The sequence below is a fragment of the Triticum aestivum genome, chromosome 6B, assembly GCF_018294505.1.
Source record: "Triticum aestivum cultivar Chinese Spring chromosome 6B, IWGSC CS RefSeq v2.1, whole genome shotgun sequence".
Lineage (NCBI taxonomy): Eukaryota > Viridiplantae > Streptophyta > Magnoliopsida > Poales > Poaceae > Triticum > Triticum aestivum.
The window spans coordinates 150818009-150827841 of NC_057810.1; the positions used below are offsets into that span (position 1 = coordinate 150818009).

The 9833-nt window shown below is 41.2% G+C and overlaps 1 long non-coding RNA gene across 5 annotated transcripts; it reads left to right on the forward strand.

Annotated features, from left to right (window-relative positions):
• Nucleotides 1-302: 302 nt before the first annotated feature.
• Nucleotides 303-9612, forward strand: LOC123136279 (uncharacterized). 5 transcript variants are annotated; one of them, XR_006466741.1, is made up of 7 exons: nt 303-891; nt 4105-4172; nt 4272-4348; nt 4918-4978; nt 5378-5436; nt 5840-5905; nt 6523-9612. It is a non-coding gene; the product is annotated as an uncharacterized lncRNA (long non-coding RNA). The 5 variants fall into 5 exon arrangements; XR_006466742.1 differs by having other exon boundaries at nt 324-4172; nt 6523-7911; nt 8401-9612; XR_006466739.1 differs by having other exon boundaries at nt 303-4172; nt 5840-5955.
• Nucleotides 9613-9833: the final 221 nt, after the last annotated feature.

Sequence of the window (9833 nt, forward strand, 5' to 3'; positions counted from 1 at the left end):
AACAGGCTTCAACTCAGCACCAACCCCATCGTCGCATAGGACGATGTTGACTTTCTCCGACCTGAGAATTGAAACGGTTAGGTATCACCACTAGCAAGTAGAATTGCCAGAAGTGGAAGATGCAGACGCCCAACCAAAACCCAATCACCTTCGATTAGGCCACAACAAGGCCGAGAGGAAGAAAAGGCGACATCACACAATGCACAGTGATTTATATAAAATAATAAAGATGTTTATTTCCTATCATAAGTATGTTTTCTGCTTCATAATACTCCCTCCATCCCGAAAAACATGTCGCAGTGGTTATTTTGCAATTTACTCTTCAGCCTTTTCCCGACCAAACCCAAAGTCCCTATCTTCCTCCTTCCTCTCTGACCGACACTCCGCTCTCTTCCTCCTTCCTCTCCGACAGGCCGGCGCCGCCGGCGCCGCTCCCCTCCGCACAGCTCCACGCCGCCTATGCCTCCTCTCCCTCCCCCTCGGTTCCTTCCCTCCCCAGCGTCGGCGCCCTCTCCCTTGCGCGCGCCACCGGCGCTCTCTTCCTCTCGCATGTCTGGTGAAAATGCGATTTTCCCTCTCCGGCACTCCGGTCTGCAGCGGCCATGCTCAATCTGCGGCGGGGACTACCAAGACGGCGCAACGGAGCTGCTTCTGCCAGTCGCCTGCACGAAGCTGCTGCTGCCGGTCGTCAGGTGAGGAGCGCATCTCCTGCAGCAGCGGCTACCTGGCCACGCAGCAGCGGTGGCGGGATGGTGGCAGCAAGGGGGCGGCGAGCTCCTCTGTCCGCTCTAGGACTCCACCGCCAAGGGGGCGAGCTCCTCCGTCCGCTCTAGGACTCCACAGCGAAGGGGGCACGCCCTTGCATCTGGGAGGTGCTCGAGCTCGTCAAAGGTGCCCCTCCCCTTCCCCCACTGGATCCGATTTGATGGTGAATTGCAGGTCCAAGTCATTGTCTTTGATCAAGATTACAGATTTATGATAATTATACTGAATCTTGAAGTGTACTGTCAACTGAATGTATTGGCAGAATTCATATTTAGACTGAATGTTTACTACTCCTGTCAATAGCATACTGAATATTTAGATAGTTTAATCTTGAAGTATAGACTGAATGTTCAGACAGAGTTCTTATTCATGTCTAATTGTATTGACAGAGTTCAATGTACTCCTGTCAATAGAATCAAAACTGATTTATTACCTTTCCATATGAACTTTACTGAAAAATCAATTAAATTAGTCACCATTCTGGATTTTGACAGTACTCTACAAACTGCTTCAAAATTAGTTCACACAAACAAGTGCATTTTTCTAGACCTGCTTGTAAATTATTCCAGTTTGAAACTGAGATATGCCTGTACTGTCATAATTTCCAGTTTGTATAATTAGAGTATTGAAGATGTGTATTTTCCATTTAGATAGGGGTGGTTTGCTCAACAACAATCAGTAAGATCTCAATAATACTCATGCAACAACAATCAGCAAGATTGAGATCTTCTTGCAATCTTTGTTTACAGCAGCACAAAGAGATTACTAGTGAATTTTTACACACAAGCATGAATTTGTGTACTGTGACTATCTACCTAGCTACTGTTCTAAATCTCCTATGTACTGCTTCTTCCTTCTCCAAGATTATGACATGACAAGTGCTTAACAGTTCAATTTATCAATAGCTCCGTCTTAGAAATTTAATTAGTGCATTTGTAAAATGGCAAAGATTATGACATGACAAATGCCTAACATGTTCAGTAAACTACAGTGAACATCTTTCTCCAAGTAATTCAACTACAGATAGATTAGAGATGGATTATTGATGGAATATAATTCAACTACAAATAGTCTTGTACTCCAGATGTACTATTGGGTAGAGTACATGTAAGGAGACAGAACTTCCGGATGTACAGGTTAGCAAGTTTTTCTAGAAGTGTCACAGGGGCTAGAGCTCTCGAGAAATACTCATGTGATCATTTGGACTAGGTTAGATCATTTGCAAGAAGAGGAGTACACTACAGTAGCTCTCCTCTTCTTGCAAGTCCTACACTAAACTACTGAAACTGCTACAAGCAACCAAATTGACAGAAAATCTGACAGTAACAAGAAAGCACATGAAAATCTGAACCAGTATGTGTGTGCAGTTATAAACTCACTGACAGTAACAAGTTACTCCATGACATCAAGTTTAGAAATTTAGTTAGTGCATTTCTAAAAATGGCCAACATTATGGCACAAATAATTAAGTAAGTTAGCACAAATTGCAAAGTAAGTTAGCACGAATTCAATTTTAATCCAAATTACTCAAATTAATCCAAATATTTTAAATTAATTCAAATAACTAAAATTAATCCAAATCAATTCAAATAATTCAAATTCCAAATAACCCAAATTTCAATAAATTCCAACAAGGAGTTTATATACAAGGATTAGACAAGGCATACACAAGGGCATGACATAAGGGCATCTTTGTCCCCTCTTGACACAAGATTACACAAGACATACACAAGGAGCACCTGACTACATGACATACGGGCCTCTTTGTCCCCTCTTGACTACATTCTTTTCCTTTCTCTGGCCACTTCTTCCCTTCCCTTCCCTTTACTTTTCATTATTTTCCCTTCTTGTTGCTACTTCTTCCCTTCCTTTTACTTTTCTTTCTTTTCCCTTCTCTAGCTAATTCTTTGCTTTCATTTTTTTTCCTATTGCAATTTTCATTTCTTCTATAATGGCCCTAATATCAACAACTACCTGACTGTCACAATATACACTGATTATTTCCATTCCAGCATTCTGATAGCGATCCTTGTGCAAGTGGGGCAACTTATATTGATTTCCTCCTTTGTCTTTCATAACTTCAAACATAACTGCTTCTAATGTGATAAAGCTTCTGTGCAACTTGTCGGGATCTTAGTTCTAGAATTCCTCTTCCACACCATGTACCAGTTCCTGGATCTCTACTCCTAATGTCTCAGTTGGTAGGTCGCGTTCCGGGTTTTATTTTCGTTCCACCCCACCCAGTCTTTTTTGGTACTTCTTTGGTACTTCCTCCCACCTCCCTCCCAGCCGCGAAAAACCAAGAAAAACCCCGCGATCGAGTCCCGCACCCGCCCAACCTCCCGTCCTGGAAGAAAACCTACGAAAAAAACCTACGAAAAAAAACCAGAACTCGCACGCACCGACGCACGAGCGAGACTGCCCTCTCGATCCCCTCGACCTACGATCTGTGACTGCAGACGCACCAGATCGCCGCCGCGGACCTCGCAGGGAAGACGCGGACGAGATCCCAAGCTGCTGCTCCTCCTCTCCCGGGATGCAGCCGCTGCCGCCGAACCAAGGAGACGCCGGCGACCGTCGCCGCCGTCGTGGATCTCCAGGACGCCGCCGCCTGCACCGCCACCACCGCGCCTCGGATACATCGCTGCGAGGCAGATCCCTGGGAGCGGGAGGAGGTAGGGGTCAGCCGCGTCGACAGCGGCGAGGTGGAGCCCTGGGGCTGGGAGTGGGTATGGGAGGAGGTGGGGGGCAGCTGCGAGCGCAACGGGGTGAGGGGCGTCGATGAGATGCTCCTGGTGCCTCCCTTCGAGTGGGAGGGGGAGAGGGGCGTCAGCGGCGAGCCGGACGGGGCGAGGGGCGTCGATGAGATGCCCCCGGCGCTTCCCTCCGGGCGGGAGGAGGAGAGGGGCGTCGACGACGAGGCGGGTGTCGGCGGCGAGATGGGTGTCGGCGGCGATGAGGATTGCATTGTTGTGCCGCTGCCACTTCCTACAGACTCCCTGACTCACAGTGCAAGACATCCCAACTCGGGTCCATCCGGGTAAACACCGCCGCCGCCCTTGGCAGGATCCCTTTTGGCGGCTTCGATCTAGGAAAAAGAGGAGCGGAAGGAGAGAAGTACTGGTCTATGACTCGGGTCATGGGGATGGATGGATCTCTCGGTAATGGTGGATCCAGAGTTCCAGACTCAGTTCATCTTATAGGCTTAATTCATACTGTATCATTTTGATGAATACGTTGCTCCCCTATTTTTTCTACAATCAAGATGATTTTCCTCTGTGGGGTATGCATATCATCTTCTTTCGTTTTCGTTAGAACATATCATATTTTGTTTGACAGGCAGGTACAACGATGGCAATATTTGTTTTCATCAGAAGTATATTTTCATGAGATACAATGGCAATCAGGTTTGTGTTTCATGAGCTTTGTTCATATCACTGCTTCTCCCTAATCCGCCTTCACTCTAATGCATGGCCACCCAAAATTGTCTTCTCCTCGGTTTGTAGGCGGCACATGCAGAAGAGTTGTGGAAGGTTGATTGAGAAGTCATAAGGACTGGGTGAAGCAAAATGCAATCTCCAAGGTTAGGTTACCTCTCAATGCCCGTGATGATATGAGTGCAACTAAACTAATATTTGTTTGTTGTGATCTATGGTTCCCACCTGCCATGCTCATATATTTCTGTTTCCACATGATATGTCTTCTATATTAAATTATAGTCTTTGATACAATAAGTTATTCCTTCAAATTTAACAGTCTAGGAAGAATCTGAATATGGCAACGATTTCTTTCTTTCCTAAGCACTCCTCTCCTATTAAAACCCAGCATATGCTGAACCACTGCTGCTTTAATGTCTAAATCTTTTGGTTTATAGTTTATGGCAAACCAAATTATGAATCAAGTGTTCATCTCTGAAGTTCATAACAGTGGTCGGTTTTTAGTGTGTCTAAAGGAAATGCACCAAGCTTTTGTACTGAAAGATTATCCTGACATGGGATTTTTTATTCTTGAATGAACACGGTAGCCTTTATTATTACTTTTAGAGAAGATGTACACAGCTAGGATACAGAACTACATTCTTACTATGATTGGCTTAATGCAACTAAGATCAAGGCTCCACGAGGCTATGTTGATTTGTTAAATTCCTTTCAGTTTCAGGTTTCAAAATGAGAAATTGGAGCATTGAGACCTTTGAACTGAAACCTAAATAAAGGTATACATATTTATGTTGGTCTAAAACCACCATGTTTTATCTGTAGAAAATAGAAATCGCCGTTCGGTTTCATTTACAAATTAAATTAAACTATAGACATAGTCCACGACATCGGGACAAATAGAGTAACTAATTATATGTATGTTTTTTCCAGCAAAGAACTTATTATAAAACGGGACACCAGAAAATCCAGTGGGAAATTGAGGGGCTCCCCTCTTCGTAAAAAAGTTACTTCACGGCATTGCCTAATGTACAGAGAAATCACGGAGTCAAAAATTGCTTTCCCGCCCATGACATAATTTATACAGCATCACAGAGTGCCTTTTTATGCATAATCGACTTCCCTCGGAAAAGCATTTGTAAGATAGCTAATCAACATGTCATTTGTTCTTAATTCAGAATTGTGCATGCATCCAACAGAGAAAGGTGCGTACATATCCTGAGGGACAATAAAAAATGTGAGTTCTTTATGGCATAATATCAGGCACCGTTCTGAGTGATCTCTTTGCATCTTTCTGTTTCTGTTTCCACATCTATTTGGAAGGAGGCAAATTGATCAGATGTCACCATCTCACATCTCAGTGCCAGTCTATTGCAACATTGGCACATATTATTCTGATATGTAATATTCTGAATAATAATTTGAATATGTCCAAGTGAACAGTAGAAGAATTATCTGTCACGTGCATATTTGACATGGAGTGCAGGAAGGGCCCGCAACTAATTGATGTTCTCATAATGCTACCATAATACTATGGTTCTCCTTTCTCGGTTCTGGGAAAGAGTTCACCTCAAGAATTTGCTTTTCTTTTGGTTCACTTTCAATTCCCCTTTGTCAATCCCTCTCTCATTTGATTGCAGGATATTGTGCTTACTCCCATCTCCCGTTTGATCACAGGCTTTCAAAGGTGGGGCATGGGCTCAGAGGTGAGGCCACTAGCAGTTCAACTTTGCACATACAAGAAAATAAAATCAAGGTTCTGCTGCTGAATAGATATTGTGTTGTAAACTTTAATATATACACACACATGGATAAGTCAGTTAATGATTGCCTTCTGTGACCAAATTGGCTTGCTATTGTGAAGGAAATGAGTTGTTTGCTTCTGCTTCTGTGATCATGGGTTAGTTGGAAATCAGAATGTACGATTAATTATTAGAGAATGTCGCTCGTGGTTAATTTCTATAAATCTGCACTACAAGCTAAATGTGTGCAATTTCTGTTGGGTTCCAATATAGAAATTTGGACAATATATAAGGATCAATACAAATCCTGCTGCCTTCTGATGAATAGATCTTTCAAAGGACATCTTCTAATACAGCAGCCACACATTGTTCTTACATATAAATCATATAAATGGATTCGTTCAGATTTATTTTGTTTCACGTCCATGAAAGTTTTCTCATCTTTTGATGTGTGTTTTCTGTAGGGACTTGGTGTGAAAATTATGCTCCTGCTTTATTAGCTAATATCAGGAACTATGCTTTATTAGCTAATGTGCCTACTTTTGTACAATGTTCTTAACTGAAGTGGATTGTTCATGCAGGCACAAATTGGGCTGACAAATGCTGATAGAGGAGGAGAACACCATGCAAGTACGTATGTGCCAAAATTGATAGATTTACCTCTAGGCATTGCATTATTTGCCGCAGTGTAGGTGTACTCTTTAAATAATTTGTAGGAGATAGCAAAGGACGAGATGAAGGATCCATTCCTTTTAGAAACAGGTGGAAAGCATTCAGTTTAGTAAATATTGTATATGCCCTTCTCCTGAAAAGTTCGATGTTGTTGCTTGGGAAAAAGGAAAATGCTCACAGATCAAATCCTTTGGTACAATGATTACTTTTTAGGGATGCAAATTGTAAACTTCAGTCATGCTTTATTGGTCGTTTTTCTCCAATAATTATCTTCCATGTAGTATAAACATCTGGAGATATAATTAGTTTTTATTTTATTTTGTAATATAAGATAATATAAATGCATACAGTGGAGATTGAATTAGCTTAGGACATCAAAGGAAGTTCCTTTTGTAACTTGAACAGTGTTCTTTCATATGTGTTGATAACAGTGTGCCTCCAATTAGTTTCTAGACATACTTTCCAAGTCTCATACCTGTATTATTCCTCTGTTTTCTCCTTTTAGTCCAATTATTTCTTGAGAACTAAAATAATCATATACTCTCTCCGTCCAGAATTACTTGACGCTGAAATGCACGTCTAGATACATCCATTACAGTGTCAAGTAACTCTGGACGGTCGTTTCTCTTGATTTTTGAACCAAGTGTTATCTTGTTTTCTCGATAGGCAAGAAAGGTCCAACTGGCAAAAGCATACGAGGATGTTTCTGCACTTCTCTTCCTCTATTGAGTTTATAATGCATATGAAAAAAATGTATACATGTTTCTGTTCTGGCACCTACATTATTTATTTATGCTCCTTCGACTCCTTTTGAATGTCTTATACTCTCTGCAATCACCAAACTGGAAGACATGCGCTTTTTAGGACATCTTCAATGCAAGACTCTTATACACGCGCTTAAGAGAACTAATTTTTTTGTAAAATACAGTAAAAAGGAACACCCAAGCGCAGATCTGTTTCAATGCAGACGGTACCTGATGCTAATATAATTGGTCGGCATAGCAGCGATCCATCCAACACGGCTAGAGATACCTAGGCACTTGGTGCTATTTCTCGCGTCAATGCACCCCTATGCCGGGAATCGAAGGAAAGTAAACATAGACGCATATTGTGTTCAACTGATGATACAAGTGAGAGTTGGCCTACGCCGCCAACTGATCTGCGGCAGCGTGGAAGGAGTGTTCAAAAGCAGCAGGAGCAGTTGTTCTACTACTGGTCGGAGGGAGAGCTCGGCAAGGGAGATAGAGGGAGCTCTACAACCACAATCTTGGCATACAACCCGATGGCATCATGCCCACGTAAGCTTCTTCCATGTTCCAATTCTTGCACATGTTGGTCTTTTACTGTCAGAGCTTACGAAATCTTAGATGTTGCTGACAAAAGGCCGAGATACAATATTTCAATTGCAGACTATATATTATTCAGTAAGTACGTTCGCAAAAAAATGTATGGGTCAAATCTCAAAACAAATGGCACATTCTGACCATAACTATTCCAAAAGCATTAATAGGCTTTTTTAAACATCAAGCTATCTGAATATTGATCTCAGCGGTGTCCAAAATCCAAATGGTTATGTTTGTTCAGATTTTCCTCATTTTTATGTTATTTGAATTAAAGTAGGGCTTGAGGTTAATAATAAATGATTGTTGGTAACTTAACTAGCTCCTGAGAATAATTTGTGATATAGCTTGCTCATATATGTGTCATTGACAGCGTTCTAATGTCACAACTTTTTTTTAGCATGCACTCTTACAAGGTCATTTCTTCTTGTTTGTTTTTGTGAGCAGAGCAACCTCCTTCTGGATGACAAAAGAATTAGGTCCATATAATTCGTTCTTTGAGCAAATCAACTTTGTTGGGGATGCCAAAAGAAGTTTCAGTTTTCTTACTAATGCGGCAATCAGTTTTCCTTATGTTGGTTTTGTACTAAACATAATCATTTATGAAAGACCTTGAAAGAACTCTATACAGTATGTCAATCAGGAAAATCATGTAGCTTTTTGGGCGTTCTCTCTTAGTATTACAACCTTAATCCTTGTTGGGTTTGAAAGAAATTGTGTTAAACATGGTTATGAGCTTATTGGATCTTAAACAAACTACATTACATGTGTAGTAATTTTAGTAGCTAGACATGCGTACTCTACTATGTTAGATTTAGGAGAAAGAGTTGTTTTATTCATTCATCTGGATTTTTTTGTCTATAATGCTGATCTATTTTTTCATCTTTTGATCTTCTTTACTTCAGTTGTGCTCTTGTTACATTAACTCAGCATGACAGAATGTTTTGTGCTAACATGATTCATGGTTGCAGGCTGCCGCGACAGAAAACTGGGAGAGATCTATTAACAAAATAAAAAAGGTCCCAACCTCCTATCGATGCTTATCTTAAAAACTTGGCATGAATTTTGTTTCTTACATATATTTGTCCATGGTTACCTTTTTCAAACAAGCTTTAGCTTCTACAATGGGATAAGGCCTCACATGAGTGACTGAAAAATCGTCCCTTTTTAAAATTTACCTGATAGTGTTGGGATTTAAATATTTCCTCGGACTATTGTTTGCATGCATAATTTCTGTCATGGAATTCTGAACTATCACTGTTCGGTACTTGAGAATTAACAGCCTAGGAAATTTTGGCTCTCTCCGTCATGCATGAGGTATGTGCGAGGTTGAGGTTAGGTTATTGATGCTACTGTTTCACTGGTTTATTACAATATCTTTGATGACCTACTAATCTTTTGTTTGAATCATGCTTGTATAAATCCTTCTTGAGGTTGCCAAAGTCAGACACCAGAAGTTGTGGCGAGGATGTACCAAGCGCTCGCAGGTGATGAACACCCAGGGAATAATGCACCTATATAGGATTAGGAATCTGTTTGTATCAATGAAATTGTTGTGCATGCTCGTAGGTATATGTTCTCCTATCTTGACAAATGAAATGATTGATTAGAAAACTATTTTTGATCGATGAAATGGATGGATGTATGGACATCTTGTTATGCAGATGTCATGTGTGAAACTCTTTTCAATTGTATTGTCTTGACCCGTTTAGGATGGCACAACCAGTTTCTACCACAACTATTGCGGTATCAAGTATCAAGGTGAGACACTTATATGTGATTATCAGTCAACATGAGCTATAACAAGTTGAAGGTCCAGCTATCTCCAGGGGTTCACTACCACAGACCGATGGGTTTGAATTTTGATGTGTGTGTGAGTG